This window comes from Rattus norvegicus, chromosome 7, assembly GCF_021556685.1.
Source record: "Rattus norvegicus strain SHRSP/BbbUtx chromosome 7, alternate assembly SHRSP_T2T, whole genome shotgun sequence".
NCBI classification, from domain to species: Eukaryota; Metazoa; Chordata; class Mammalia; order Rodentia; family Muridae; genus Rattus; species Rattus norvegicus.
Window position 1 is genome coordinate 137,902,561 of NC_141540.1, and position 16,094 is coordinate 137,918,654.

Genomic DNA, 16,094 nt, shown 5'->3' on the forward strand with positions numbered 1-16,094 from the left:
TATTTCGTTCCTGGTTTTGGTTTCACTTGATTTCACTTAATGTGAATTTAAAATGTTTTTTTATTGTCATTGTTGCTTTTGAAAAAAGAGCTCAAAACCACCTAGAACCTGCCAGACAGCTCACACTAGCCAGAACCTGCTGTCATCCTCGTGCCTCTGCCTCCCGAGGGCTGGAATGACCAGTGCGCATTTCCTGGTATTGTGTTTCAACTGAGTATTCTACATGCATGTATTTTCTTCCTTTTCTTAGTATATCGTTTTATACATGCCCCACCCCCACACCTTTTAAATGTGTGCACTGGAGTACACAAGGAGTAAGCCATAAGTCTATTTTCAAGTGAGACTGTGTCATGTCATGATATTTAATGACTGTCTTGGTTTCACTGCTGTGAAGAGATATCATGACCAAGGCAACTCTTATGAGGACAACATTTCATTAGGGCTGGCTTACAGGTTCAGAGGTTCAATCCATTATCATCAAGGTGGGAACATGGCAGCATCCAGGCAGGCATGGTGCAGGAGGAGCTGAGAGGTCTACATCTTGATTGGAAGGCAGCCAGGAGGAGACTCTAGATCACACTGCCCAGACTTAAACATATACATGAGACCTCAAAGATGGGATCTTGTGTAGCCTAGGCTAGCCTCCAACTTGCTAAGTAACCGAGGATGACCTTGAGCTTCTGACCCTCCTGCCTTTATCCCTCTTTACTGGGAGTGATTACAGACAGGGGCTACCATACCCAGTTTATATGCTGTGGGGTTGGGGGGGGGTGAACCTGGAGCTTCCTGAATATGAGACGAGGACTTGACCAGCTAAACTATGTTCCCAGCTCCCAAAACCCTTCATGTAACATCTCTCGAGTCAGATCTACAGGCAACACACCTCAGCTCTTGTTTGCTGATGAGGCCTTCATTCCTTACTGCTTTCTCAGGAGGTGCTCTTGAAAGATGTAGAATTCTAGGTTAGTGCTGGATTTCACTCTCAACCCTTAATATGTCGGTCACCCCACTTCCTATGCACACGGAGACACTTCCTGCCTTGGTGTGTTTATAGATAAGGCCGCTTTAATAACTTTTCTTTTATCTTCGTTTTTCTCATTTGAATACTCACAGCATGGCACCGTGGCTTACTTCGCTTAGGTTGTACCCATCCTACTTTCATTTTCTCCAAGTTTACGTGGTTTGTGTCCCCCAGAAACACACATACATTTTCAAGCCGTCAAGTCCGTGTTTGAGTGAGACGGCACCACGTCATGGTATCTGATGTATCCCAGTCGTCACGGCTTCCAATGTTATTTTTAGTCCATTGTCTCTTTCTCTTTGGTGCTGCAGTCGTGCGTGGTTTGCACCATTCGCTGTTTCCCCACCTCTCTTAGATAGCCTTTGATTTCCTTGGTCTCCATTGTCTTTGTGTTGTGTGGGTGTTTCTGTTCACAGGTCCTCAAATTCAGAGGCTGTGCTTGGCTCTGTCCAGTTGACTGACTGGCAGGCCCATCACAGACAGTACTATTCATTTCTGTCACAGTGATCATCTTTTTCTTCTTCTTCTTCTTCTTCTTCTTCTTCTTCTTCTTCTTCTTCTTCTTCTTCTTCTTCTTCTTCTACTTCTTCTTCTACTTCTTCCTCCTCCTCCTCTTCCTCCTCCTCTTCTAGTTCTTGTTCTTGTTCTTCTTTTCCTCCTCCTCCTCCTCCTCCTCCTCCTCCTCCTCCTCCTCCTCCTCCTCCTCCTCCTTTCCATTCTTTGAAATTTGTGTTGACTCTTTCCTGAGATTTCCATTTCAATGCCTGGGTCACCCAGTTGTCTGTCTGCTGTCTGCTGTCTGCTTTATCCATTAGATCCCTCATCACATTAATTTTAGTTGTTTTACATTCCTGCCTAATAGGTCCAACCTCTCTGCTCTGTCTGGTTCTCGTACTTGCTGTCTCTTCAAATCATATTTTACCCTTCGGCGTGCCTTGTGGGTTTTACTCTTTATAGCAGAACATGATGTACTGGGCTAATGAAGCAGCCGCATGTAGGCCCTTTTGACTTTAATTAGAAGTGTGGGGGTAAGAGGGAGTCTGCAGTTCTGTGGGTAAGCCTACCTTTTAGAGAGCATGGACCTCTGGACTGTGGTCATGACGAGAGGTTCTGAATCCCCAGTCTCCAAAAGAGGCAGAATGGCTACAAATATGGAGTTAGAGGTTTCTCCTTTTCCAAACAGAAGGCTGGAGGAGGCTGAGTTCAGCACCTCTTTCTCCTACTTAGACTCTAGAGCATCTTGAACTTAGAGTTTGTCTTTACGCAGGCCCAATAGGTTCTGATTTGGAGGTCTCCTCTGAAGGAGGGCCTTGTTAAAACATCCCTTGGATGCATGGAAAATCCTTTTCCAATGTCCTAGCTTGAAGGGATAAAATTTCCCTTGATATGCATTAAAGAACTAGGCTGTGCTCCTGCAGGCACAACTCACAACCCCTCTACCCCTACAGTCTCCTCATAGCCTCAAACCTGTCCACACCGAGTCCCCAACAATGCATCAATCATAGCTGTGGTTTTTCCTACCACGGCCCTGGTTTCCACAGAGATCTCTGCTTCAGCAAGTTGAGATTCCGTATAGTCTCAGGATGGGAGTTTGTGCTGTGAGCTCTCTTCTCTAAGAGATTTCAGAAGACTTGAGCCTTCGGATTGTATAGCCAGTCGCTTGGGTAGGTTAGAAGACGACCTCTAAGTTCTTCACAGGCAAAACTGGAGATCACAACTCTCCTTCGTTTCTTTACTTTTAACCAAAGCTCTGTTATCTTGCATGTGTACTGGTGTTTTTTGAAGTGCTGTGTGCCCTGTATGTGTGTGTGTGTGTGTGTGTGTGTGTGAGAGAGAGAGAGAGAGAGAGAGAGAGAGAGAGAGAGAGAGAGAGAGAGAGAGATATTTGTCCAGGCTTATGGTATCAGATCTTCAAGAACTTGTACTCATCACTGTTGAGATCCTATAGGGTGGGATTCCAAATATGTGTGTGTGTGTGTGTGTGTGTGTGTGTGTGCATCCCATATATATGTGTATACATATACACATAACACATGTGTATATGTATGCATGCATATACATATATGTGTATATATGTATATGTGTAGTATATACATACATATATGTATATATATGTATAATGTATATATATTATACATACATATGCATATCTCCTGGGAGCTCAGCACTGAAGTGCCCTCCACATTCCTGGCACACTGCTGTCCTTTCAGCCACCAGTAGGCACGTATTTGTCTTTAGCTTTGAGATGCATCTTTCACAGGCAGATTCGTCTTACCTAATACATATTAAAACCAAATATTCCTTTGGCTGCCTCATTATCCACGGGAAACAAGACAACTTCAGTGTCTTTTTGGCCACACTTTCCCTCCAAGTCTCTCAAAATCTCAGATGTCTCCTCGCAAGGGGTCTCCTCCGAGAGTATTTCTGCCTTTCATTTCAAAACCTGTCCATCCTTCAGTCGATGTTTTCATGTCTCATAATTAATCATAAAGCGGCTATTAATCCTAAGGAGACAGTATGTAGGTAATGATACTTATGGCCATGGTATTCATAACTCTGGGTCATTGAAAACAGCTCCCTCAATGTAGAAGATGCTTAAATTGCTATGATATCTCTGTGTGACTTCTCTCCTAATTCCACTGAAGATGATATTGCAAAAGAATATTTATTGATGCAAGAAAAAAATGGAAGATGGTTAGGATTTTGTTATGGTTACCTTTAAAATACATATGTATTCAACATTAGAAAACATATGGATATGTGTATAGAAAAAATCTGAAAAGCTACGTAACAAATACAATTGGAGGTGGCTCAGTGGGCAAAGTGCTTACCATACAAGGGTGAGATCTGTAGTTCTAATCTCTATACCCACAGAAAGCCTGGGCTGGCACTGTGGCCTCCTGTCATCTCAGGATTCAGTGACAGAGACTGATCCCTGAGTCAAGCCGTCTAGCATGAATGGAAAGACCAGGCATTAGTAAGTAATAAAATAAATGTACACACACACATGTGCACCCGCACACGGATCTGCCTACACATACAAACATGAATAGATAAATACTAATTCTTGGACGGCGGAATTATGCGTTTTAATTTTTCTGTTTTTTATTTTATTACGAGTAGTAATTAAACATTTTTAAAGACCGTAAATTTTAATTTCTGATGGATTTGGTGAACATATTGCACATTCAGTCTATGAAAAATTTACTTAAAAGCATCCATAAACTTTAAGTGGCAGAAGGAACACCGTCGGGAGAGCCGAAAGTCATTACAAAATTGGACTAAACCCAAGATAGAAGACGGAAAAATCCAAGCCTCTATAGATGTCTCCCAGAATTTTTAGAGTCCAAGTCATCTTAATTCCCAAACCAGCAATTCCTGGTAGCACGGGGTCGCTGAGACACTTAGAGGAAGTGATTCAGGCAGAAGAGATAAGTCACCCAGTGGATGTCCTGAGTAACACCTGAAGCCACGATGTGTCCTCGGTCTCAGGAGCACTCTCCAGCTGCAAAGCCAAGGATGGATGAGCGTGAGGTGCAGCCTTGAAAAAGGTGTAGCTCGGGAAGAGTGTGAGTCGGGGGTGGAGGAGGGCGCACGCGCGTGCGTGCGTGCGTGCATGCGTGCGTGCGTGCGTGCGTGTCTGCGTGTGTTGGGTGATAGAGGTAGAAGTACCAGCAACAGTTCCCTTCCTTTCTGTCCAAGTCTCTGACCCAGGATGGGGGTCACTGTGGTCAACTTCCTTTTTCCTGCCAGTGCCTTCACCCATCATAAGTAAACCTTGGCTCTTGGAGTGGCTTCGTTAACTAGCTCTGCCAGGACGGCCATGGACCCGGAAGTGGGCACAGCAGGGAAGCAGGTTGCTGCTCCTACAGCTTCCTAAAGCTTAGAGCTGTTGGGTATTTGGTCTCTAAGAGGCAGTGCCCTTCCCACAGTGTGTTGAGCATAGGAAGTCTCTAGTAACTCCCTCCCTTCCTCTCTCTTCCTCCCTTCCTCTCCTCTCCTCCCCTCCCCTCCCCTCTTGGCTCTCTCCTCTCCTCACCCCCTCTTTATTAGGAGTTATCCCCCAATTCTTACAAGGAGTTAACTAAACTCCAGAATTCTTTTTTTTTAATTTCCCCTTATTATATTTATTCTCATGCATATTCCTCTGTCTTCTTGGCTTAGCGAGTAAGAGTATTTTGAATATAAATGACTATCATGCTGGGACAGTTGTAAAGAGCCAAGGGACATTTAGAAGTCACCCCAGAAGTTGCTACGGTTGTTTATTTGTAATTTTCCCATGATATTGGAACAACCGATTGTGAAGGTCCCAGTTGGCTTTCTTATCCTTAATTATTACTCTGGGTCCCTCACAGTTCGAGAGCTTAACAGGAATGATGCATGGGTCTTTCCTGTCGTGAAAAATCGAGCATTCCCCTGACTTAAAATAAGAGCTTAAAATGTTTGTTCGTTTGAGTGTTTTGTTTTGTTAGCCTTTTTCCTGACAGGTTTTTGTTTTCAATTTAGAAACAAGTCATTGATAACAAATTGTAAATAAATCATCATGGAAATACTGGATAATGCTCAATAAGTGACCAATAATATGGTGTTAATACTTTGTATGAGTGGGGAGGGGGGCTGGAGAGATGGCTCAGCAGTTAAGAGCACTGACTGCTCTCCCAGAGGTCCTGAGTTCAAATCCCAACAACCACATGGTGGCTCACAACCATCTGTAATGGGATCTGATGCCCTCTTCTGGTGTGTCTGAAGACAGCTACAGTGTACTCACATATATAAAATAAAATCTTAAAAAAAAAACTATAAGGAGAATCATTAAGCCAAAGCCTTTTCATGTAATTAACCAACACCTCATAAACTAACAGAGACAGGAGGATGGCTGGTGTTTGCTGCTGTGCCAGCCTAGCTCCACATTCAGTGAGAGACCCTGCCTCAGGGGAATCAGGTGGAAAGTGACAGAGAAAGGCACTCGATATAAGCATCCCAAATACAAGCCATGAATGAACTAGGAAAGTCCTCTCAGAAGCTCAAACCAGTTCACTTCCTGCTGCCTGCAGACCAAGAACAACTCCCAGCTCCTTCTCCGGCAACATTGTCTACCTGAATTCCGCCACGATTCCCTCTGCAGGCTTAGCCTTTTCAAATCCTACTTTAATTATGGATCCCTTCTAGCCATCACTCTCCAGAGAGAGGGAAAAGAAAGGTTAATCAGAAATGGGGGCTGTGGAGTTGGTTAGAAATAGTTCTTTGGGGTGATTCCAGTCTTCATCGTTAGCAGTCCAGTCCACTTGGCAAACACCAAATGCAAATGTGGAGCACCAGCTCCATCCAGGATAAACCATAAACCTCAAGGCTCTACAAATAAATCTGCACTAGTCTGTGGAAGCAACAAGAGGCAGCCAGAAATCTCACTGGGAGTTCTTCGGTACATTTCTCTCTACAGGGTCATGACAGACAATCAGCAAAGAGTAGCGAGGCAAACCAATGTCAGAGCCTTGTCCACCGTCTGCTGGGTTATACGTACACCCTTTCCAAACATCACGTGTCCTCTCAAGTGTCCACTCCAGCAAAGCATCACATGCCCCCTCACCAGGCAGCTTCCAGGAAAACACCCGTGTGTCCGTTCTCAGCAAAACAGCGTCTCATAAGGCAGTTCCTAGGAAAAGATCACAACTGATTCTCCCACTAAACCAAAAATTCCCACTTCACCCCTCCACGATGACAGTGGACTCAACCTCTGACTTGTAAGCCCACCCCAGGGAAATGTTTTCCTTAATAGGAGATGTTGTGCTCATGGTGTCTCTTCACAGCCGTAAAACCCTAACTAAGACAAAGACCAAAGCCATAACTTGTGTGATCAGTGATTCCATTGGCATAACTAAGGAAAAAGTATTATTTCAGGAAAGAGGTCAGAGGTCAGTGCCCTCAAGGACCTCCACAAGGATGCTGAGGCCGAGTTGAACATGGACATCAGGGAAGAGACCAGTCTGTCCTATATGCTGTCACCTATGTAAAATGGATATATTGGTGACTATCAAATGTTCATCTACCTGCTTGCCATCTGATATTCGGTTGCCTATTTGACTTCTTAGGAAGCCAATCTTCAGGAGTCAGATGCACTGTTACGTGAGGTGGTATATGGAGGACATCTTGGAGACTCAGAAGTCTGACTTTTAGATACATTGTCTCCCATCAGGTACCAGCTGACTGGATACAGGCAGCTCTACAGAAGAACCCTCCACAGCTTCTGGCGATGTGTATTCAGCCTGACAGAAGTGTTAGCATCAAAGTTGCTGTTAGATCATGAGTCTCTTCCCCTGTCACGATGACACACACCCATGGAAATTATATATATATATATATATACACATATATATATGTATATATATATATACACATATATATATGTATATATATATATTTCTTTGGTTGGTGTGTGGGGCATATGTGTCTGTATGTGTGCAGGTGTGCATGCGCATGCATGTACATCAAGGCCAGGGAAGGACATCGAGTGCTTTTCTCTGTCACTTTCCACCTGATTCCCCTGAGGCAGGGTCTCACACTGAATGTGGAGCTAGGCCAGGACAGCAGCAAACCCCAGTCATCCTCCTGTCTCTGCCTCCAATAGTACCAGGGTTGCACGCACACAACCGTGCGAGAGGTCTTGAATTTGAACTTGGGTTCTCAATGGTTGCACGACAGGCATGAGCTGTCTCACTGAGCCATCCCCCATCTCTTCTGTCAGTCATTTTCCCTACTAGCATCCCCTCCCTAACCCACAAGCCTACATGAGGTAGCCGGCAAGTCTTCTCTTCAAGGACAAATTATGTAAATAAAAGCAACTGCATTAATTGTATCTAATTGGGTTTTAAGCTGCTTCAAAACCCCCCAATTATACACAAATGAGACCACATTCTGGGTGACACACACTTCTACTCAAAGCCATTGGATTTGATAATTCTATAAAAGGACTTTTTTTTAAGAATATACATTTCATAATGGATAGAATTTAGGATGTGATTAGGGACTGGGTTAGTCGCTTTTCTGTTTCTGCGATAAAAATGTCACAGCTAATGTCAGCTTGTGGAATCCATCATTTATTTTGGCTTATCTCTCCAGAGGGTAAGAGTCCATGTTGGCAAAGAGAAGGCATGGCAGTGGGAACAGAAATCTGAGAGCTCACATCTGGAATGGCAAGCAGAGAGAGCACGCTGGAAATGTGTGAAGATTTTTACTTCCAAAGCCCACTCCCAGTGACCTCCTCCAGCAAGGCCACTCCTCCTAAGCCTCCCCAAATGGTACCGGTCACTGAAGACCAAGTAAGCAAGGGCCCTACACTATGGGGGGAGTTTAGTGTTTATTCAAACTTAAAGGAGTGGAGTGTTCAGGAAGAGAAGGCAGTGAGCATGTGTGTAGGAATGAAGCCAGAGAAGAAAGAGAACGAGGCAGGTCCTGGCTGATGTAGGTAACAAAGAATTTTGTTGCCTAGAAGGTCTTAAATTTCAAAAAGGTTTACTTTATTTTATGTGTATAAATATGTTGCCCATCTATGTGTACCTCGTGCGCGCAGTGCCTGCAGAAGCCAGAAGAGGGCATCAGATCCCCCAGATGTAGAGTTAAAACGCAGTTTGAGGTTCCCTGTGGGCGCAGGGAACAGAATCCAGGTCAACTGCAAGAGCAGTAAGTGGTCTTAACTGCCGAGCCTTCTCTCCAGCCCCCATCTACAAGTTCTTGACAGCTGTGCGTGAGGGTGACTTTCTAAGTCGTCCTTGAAGCCTGAACAGGATCCTAATTGGACACGTTATCTCCTCCAACGATCTGCAGACCGCACCTTGTGTCTCCTTGCCTCCAACCGTCTGTCCCTGTGAGACCAGCTGAGAGGTGAGAGAGCAACTGGAACTTCCTTCCGCTCTGAACATTCCGCCAGCCAAGCGCTTCTGAGTCAGCGCATTCAAAGGTCCTTGCGGTCCTTGATGGTGAGCTCTGATTTAACCTACTAAGGACTGTCTTACTTGGCTACTTTGTGACGTCAGCACTTGACATTCAGCTACCCATTTCACTGTGCGCCATTGGAAAATACAGTCTCATAATCCCTTCAGTATTTACATTCTTCAGCGATGAACCGTAGCAATTGAATGATGCCGCTTAAGAATTCATGTTGGTAGGTGAAAATGACAGAGCACTGTGAAGAGACCCAGTGATTTGGAAAAGAGTTTTCAGTAATCCCCTGTGCTTGGTGACTGGGGTGTTGGAGGGTGGGGGTGGGGGTGGGGGCGGGGTGGGTGGGTGGGGCCCGGATAGGATGAAGCAGACAAGTAAAGTAGCTGTTGGGTGCTCTGGGCTGCTGTGCGCTCCCGGAATTTTCCACTCGGTAGTATATATTCAGGTCACACACACAGTGAGATTTCCTGCGGCGCTGGTACAGATAAAAAGGCTGTGCAGTTTGGTAATAATCGTACTCCACTTAGGCAGAGCGCAGAATGGTGCCGTTTACAGCGATTGTCTCGGAAGCGAGAGAGATGCTTCTGCGCGCACGTTTCAAATATGGATTCATTAGTGCCCAGAGAACAATGGGAGGCATTCCGAAATGCATCTTAATGAGAAGCAAGTACTGACGGCTCATTTTCATGCCGTTTTAAAGCTGTTGCACGGTGGTTATTTCTTGGTTGGATTTAGACATAAATAAAACCTTCTCTCCCCAATTTTTTTTTCTAGGAGTGGCACTTCCGGAGACTCATATATTAAAAATCCAACCTAGGAAGCGCAAGGCCCTGGGTTCGGTCCCCAGCTCCGAAAAAAAGAACAACAAAAAAAAAAAATCCATCTCGTCTGCCATTGTTTGCTAAGCTAAAAGAGCAGCCCTCCCCTCCCATAGGATAAGCCGAGGAGGATGATTCACGCAACCCCAGTCCAGCATGTGACCTGTAGCCGAGAGGAATGATTGTGTACCATCCGTGGGACATCTGTGGCTCTTAGGCTCCCGAGCTTCCATGCTGTCTAGCCATTTGTAGTTTATCTGCTGGGCTTTTAAGCCTTTCAGGAGATAATCTCGCCGCTGTGGAATGCTGTGTTTGTAGAAGCATTTTGCTTTCACTCACTGCATATCAGCAGAACTCCCTGTGAGCTAGGCAGACATATTGGGTTGAGCACAAACAGGGCTGGCTGGTGCAGGACCCGGCCAGCCCTCGGAAGAGAAGCACATTACCAAACCACGGAACTGCTAAACTGCTGTATCTTTTATGATAAATAAGATAGAAGATCGATCAAATCCAGTGGAATTCTGATAAGCCACACCATGCTTCCTCGAAAATGTCTTTGGAGGAGGGGGACGACGAACAAAACCTGCCATTAAAATTTTATGTAGGGCTGGAGAGATGACTCAGAGGTTAGGAACACTGGCTGCTCTTCCAGAGGTCCTGAGTTCAATTCCCAGCAACCACATGGTGGCTCACAACCATCTGTAATGGGATCTGATGCCCTCTTCTGGTGTGTCTGAAGAGAGGGACAGTGTACTCACATATGTAAAATAAATAAATCTTTTAAAAAAGATTTTATGTAAATTTCAGAAAGTATGCGTTGGAGCAGATCTAAAAAAGTTTTATTTCCTCCATCTTGCTTTGTTTTTGTTTTTATTGGTTCTTTTTGGTCTTTGTTTTGTCTGCTGTTGTTTTCATGTATTTCTGTTTGTGAGAGAAAGATGGGCCATGATATCACTAGAAGAGGCTCTAAGAACAGGAGAGGGTTGGGCTGGGGCACAAACGGTAGAACACTTTCCCACCATGAGTAAGACCCCAAGTTCAACTCCAGCCGTGCAGGAAAGGGAAGAGGAGGGACACCAAATAGGAGAGCTGGCTCTGTGAATGAATCTTCACTTTTCTCCACCTGCTTCTATCAGGAACTCGATTCATTTTGCCTTACAGTACTGGGGACTTGGAAACCCAAGAGCAGAGGAAGCCCTGGGAGCCCAGGAAGAAAAATACCTCAAGGCAGGAGTTCCTGCCAAAGCAAAGCCTGCGGGGCTCAGGGAATGAGAAGTAGGATGTCCACCCAGACACACACTGTCAGGACGTGTCCTTTGGGAGCTGGGTGGAGGACATCATGTCCTGTGGCTTGGGAGGTAGGTACAGTCTGCAGACTAACAAGGTGTGTGCATGCACACCGGCAAGGCTGGGCACTCAGGTGCACCCATGTCCTCTTGATGACAGCTGCCTGATCCCCTGCCAGTGCTAATCTTCCTAGTGCCCAGCAGGTTGGCGACACCCTGTAGGGCTTTCCAGTCTTTACATAGCCAGGCTGAGAATCGTTTCCTTTTTAAAGCTCAGCTACCCCTTAGCAGGGCATTTCACCTGCAGGTAATTAATCACTTCACTCTAGGATCTCAGCACAAATAGTGACGAATCACACTCTCAGCTGCTTCTTCTTCTTCTTCTTCTTCTTCTTCTTCTTCTTCTTCTTCTTCTTCTTCTTCTTCTTCTTCTTCTCCCTCTTCCTCCTCCTCCTCCTCTTCCTCCTCTTCTTCTTCCTCCTCCTCCTCCTCTTCCTCCTTCTCCTCCTCTTCCTCCTCCTCCTTCTTCTTCCTCCTCCTCCTCTTCCTCCTTCTCCTCCTCCTCTTCTTCCTCCTCCTCCTCTTCCTCCTCCCCCTCCTTCTCCTCTTCTTCCTCCTCCTCCTCCTTCTCTTCTTCTTTTTCTTCTTTCTCTTCTGTTCCGCTTTCTCTTCCTCTTCCTCTTCTTCCTCTTCTTCCTACTCCTCCTCCTCTTCCCCCTTTTCTGCTGCTGCTGCTTGGGTGTGTCTCTCACAAGACATCCTAGATTGCTACCATTAAGACTTACTTTCCAGAAGAGACTGCACTCTGTGCACATCCAGACGCCAGAGGAAAACACCAAACGCCATCTGGAACCCTGGTGCACAGAGGCTCCCGGAAAGAGCGGCGCAGATCTTCCCGGTGGCTGACGCCGCGGAGAGGACTTAGGCAGTACCCCACGAGCAAACTTGAGCCTTGGGACCGCAGGTAGGACCAACTTTTCCCCTGCAAGAAACCTGCCTGGAGAACTCAGGACACACAGAGGCAAAATTCCTCTAGGACCGGGCACTTCCTGTGTTTACCGGAGGTCCCACACCCGCGGATCCCGGCCCGCAGCAGCTCTCTGCTCCCAAACCCCGTGGGAGAGAGACCTCACCGCCTGATCAGGTGGGCACTCCTGAGGCTGCAGAGCGGAGGAGACCACCAACACTGCCCACCCCTGCCCACATCCCTGGCCCAGGAGGCAACTGTATAAGGCCTCTGGGTTCCCGTAGGGGAGGGCCCAGGAGCGGCAGGATCCCTGCGCCTGAGACACCGCCGGAACCTGAAGGAAACAGACCGGATAAACAGTTCTCTGCACCCAAATCCCGTGGGAGGGAGAGCTAAACCTTCAGAGAGGCGGACACGCCTGGGAAACCAGAGGAGACTGCACTCTGTGCACATCCAGACGCCAGAGGAAAACACCAAACGTCATCTGGAACCCTGGTGCACGGAGGCTCCCGGAAAGAGCGGCGCAGATCTTCCCAGTTGCTGCCGCCGCAGAGAGGACTTGGGCAGCACCCCACGAGCAAACTTGAGCCTTGGAACCACAGGTAGGACCAACTTTTCCCCTGCAAGAAACCTGCCTGGTGAACTCAAGACACAGGCCCACAGGAACAGCTGAAGACCTGTAGAGAGGAAAAACTACACGCCCGAAAGCAGAACACTCTGTCCCCATAACTGGCTGAAAGAAAACAGGAAAACAGGTCTACAGCACTCCTGACACTCAGGCTTATAGGACAGTCTAGCCACGGTCAGAAATAGCAGAACAAAGTAACACTAGAGATAATCTGATGGCGAGAGGCAAGCGCAGGAACCCAAGCAACAGAAACCAAGACTACATGGCATCATCGGAGCCCAATTCTCCCACCAAAGCAAACATGGAATATCCAAACACACCAGAAAAGCAAGATCTAGTTTCAAAATCATATTTGATCATGATGCTGGAGGACTTCAAGAAAGACATAAAGAACTCCCTTAGAGAACAAGTAGAAGCCTACAGAGAGGAATCGCAAAAATCCCTGAAAGAATTCCAGGAAAACACAATCAAACAGTTGAAGGAATTAAAAATGGAAATAGAAGCAATCAAGAAAGAACACATGGAAACAACCCTGGACATAGAAAATCAAAAGAAAAGACAAGGAGCTGTAGATACAAGCTTCACCAACAGAATACAAGAGATGGAAGAGAGAATCTCGGGAGCAGAAGATTCCATAGAAATCATTGACTCAACTGTCAAAGATAATGTAAAGCGGAAAAAGCTACTGGTCCAAAACATACAGGAAATCCAGGACTCAATGAGAAGATCAAACCTAAGGATAATAGGTATAGAAGAGAGTGAAGACTCCCAGCTCAAAGGACCAGTAAATATCTTCAACAAAATCATAGAAGAAAACTTCCCTAACCTAAAAAAAGAGATACCCATAGGCATACAAGAAGCCTACAGAACTCCAAATAGATTGGACCAGAAAAGAAACACCTCCCGTCACATAATTGTCAAAACACCAAACGCACAAAATAAAGAAAGAATATTAAAAGCAGTAAGGGAAAAAGGTCAAGTAACATATAAAGGCAGACCTATCAGAATCACACCAGACTTTTCGCCAGAAACTATGAAGGCCAGAAGATCCTGGACAGATGTCATACAGACCCTAAGAGAACACAAATGCCAGCCCAGGTTACTGTATCCTGCAAAACTCTCAATTAACATAGATGGAGAAACCAAGATATTCCATGACAAAACCAAATTTACACAATATCTTTCTACAAATCCAGCACTACAAAGGATAATAAAGGGTAAAGCCCAACATAAGGAGGCAAGCTATACCCTAGAAGAAGCAAGAAACTAATCGTCTTCGCAACAAAACAAAGAGAATGAAAGCACACAAACATAACCTCACATCCAAATATGAATATAACAGGAAGCAATAATCACTATTCCTTAATATCTCTCAACATCAATGGCCTCAACTCCCCAATAAAAAGACATAGATTAACAAACTGGATACGCAATGAGGACCCTGCATTCTGCTGCCTACAGGAAACACACCTCAGAGACAAAGACAGACACTAACTCAGAGTGAAAGGCTGGAAAACAACTTTCCAAGCAAATGGTCAGAAGAAGCAAGCTGGAGTAGCCATTCTAATATCAAATAAAATCAATTTTCAATTAAAAGTCATCAAAAAAGATAAGGAAGGACACTTCATATTCATCAAAGGAAAAATCCACCAAGATGAACTCTCAATCCTCATCTTCGATTGGTTTATATACAAGTGTGCAATTTCTAGGCTTGAAAGTAAAATGATGCTATCTGGTGCTGGATAGAGGAGCCTTATTTTTTATTATGGCAGCTTGCTATTTTTGTAACATGGTGATTTGGTTGAACACAATAAAGTACAGTAGTAACTGATCTCCCCCTCTTCCTGGATGAGTGAGGAGATGATTAAATGTTGATGTCAGCATCCATGAACATATTCAGATGAGCTTCTGCTTCTGTTGAAAAGGATGCTGTGTTTGATTGTGGTCCGAAGCTTTGAAGCACTACTTGGCATCTCCTTCCTTGGAGGTCTCACTGTTTAAACATAACAGATTTGATAGCTTGTTGGTAAGGTGAGGTCCAGCTTGTCTCCACTAGGTCATCTTCATGTGAATCCGGTGGTTATACGGTTTTGTTCTAGGGATATTTCATTTTTTTAATAACGGTTTTAGCAGACATTCATGGAGAGAATGAATCCTTAGAAGTGTGCCACTAGTGAAAGGAAATCCTGTCTAGAGTATGTTTCTTTACAAAGCTGTGTCACACCATCCTTTGGGCCCTCTGCTGGAAAAGTAGAATCAAGTCTCAAATAATGCCTTTTAAATTGTATCCTCTAGTATTATAGATGTAGGACAGTACTGTATCATACCTCTGTGGATGTAAAATAGCTTGTACCTGCTTTATGATACGTAGTAGTGACCGTGCTTTATCAGAGCTGTTTTTAATGATGTTGCTCAGAATGTTTTCTTTCCAGATGATGATTGAGAAGCTAATTTAAAAAAAAATGGTGCCAGGTACCACAAGAGTAACAGAACTGTGCTGTTTTCTCGGGTTTTGTTTTTTTACTTTTTTTTTTTTAATGGAGTGTGCTGGATGTCTCTACAGTTTTGTTCAGATGACTGCAGAACCTGGCAAAGCTGTTGCTGCTGTTGATGCATAACACACTGCTATTATTGGTCTTTTTATATAGATATAAATATATATATATACAGATATATAATTTGAATTTTTTGAAACTTTACCTGTGCTGTCAACTTTCGAAAAAAGTATCCCCGTTTACTGTGTTGAGTTGGCACTGTACAGAAATTAACAGCCATATTGGTCTAGAAATGTTGAACTTAAGTTTTTTCCATTTGTACAGGGGTAACACACTGTATTAAATATGTAAGGTCTTATATACGTGGGTTTGATTACAAAAACTAATAAAGTATTCTCTAAATTAAAAAAAAAAAAGAAAATGGACATCCGAGTTTTGCAGGCAAATGGATGGAACTAGAAAGTATCATCTTGAATGAGGTAACTCAGACTCAAAAGGACATGAATGGTATGTACTCACTAATAAGTGGATATTAGCCCAAAAAAGTACAAAATACCCGGGATACAATCTACAGAACTCAAGAAAGTTGACAAGCTGAAGAGCACAAGTGAGGATACTTCAATCCCAATTGGGAAGGAGAAGAAAGTAGTCACTGTGAGTGGGAAGGGAGAGAGGAATGTGGGTGGGAAAGGGGACAGGGAGGGGAAGAGGGAAACATGATCAGTTATTGGGTTGGGGGGATAGGACTGAAGCTCTGAGAGCCAGCAGAAAGAATGGAAATAGGCAACCTCTGGAGGTAGGAGGTTGGGAGGATCCTCCAGAATATACCAGAGACCTGGGAGGTGGGAGATTCTCAGGACTCAAAGGGAGAGACCTTAGATGAAATGCCTTACAGTGGGAAGAGGGAACTTGTAGAGCACACCTCCAGCAGAAAGACAGGG

At 44.8% G+C, this 16,094-nt stretch overlaps 1 long non-coding RNA gene across 1 annotated transcript; it reads left to right on the forward strand.

Annotated features, from left to right (window-relative positions):
* Window positions 1-9,049: 9,049 nt before the first annotated feature.
* On the forward strand, window positions 9,050-10,567 carry LOC120093726 (uncharacterized). Its single transcript, XR_015624982.1, has 2 exons — window positions 9,050-9,179; window positions 9,734-10,567. It is a non-coding gene; the product is annotated as an uncharacterized LOC120093726 (long non-coding RNA).
* Window positions 10,568-16,094: the final 5,527 nt, after the last annotated feature.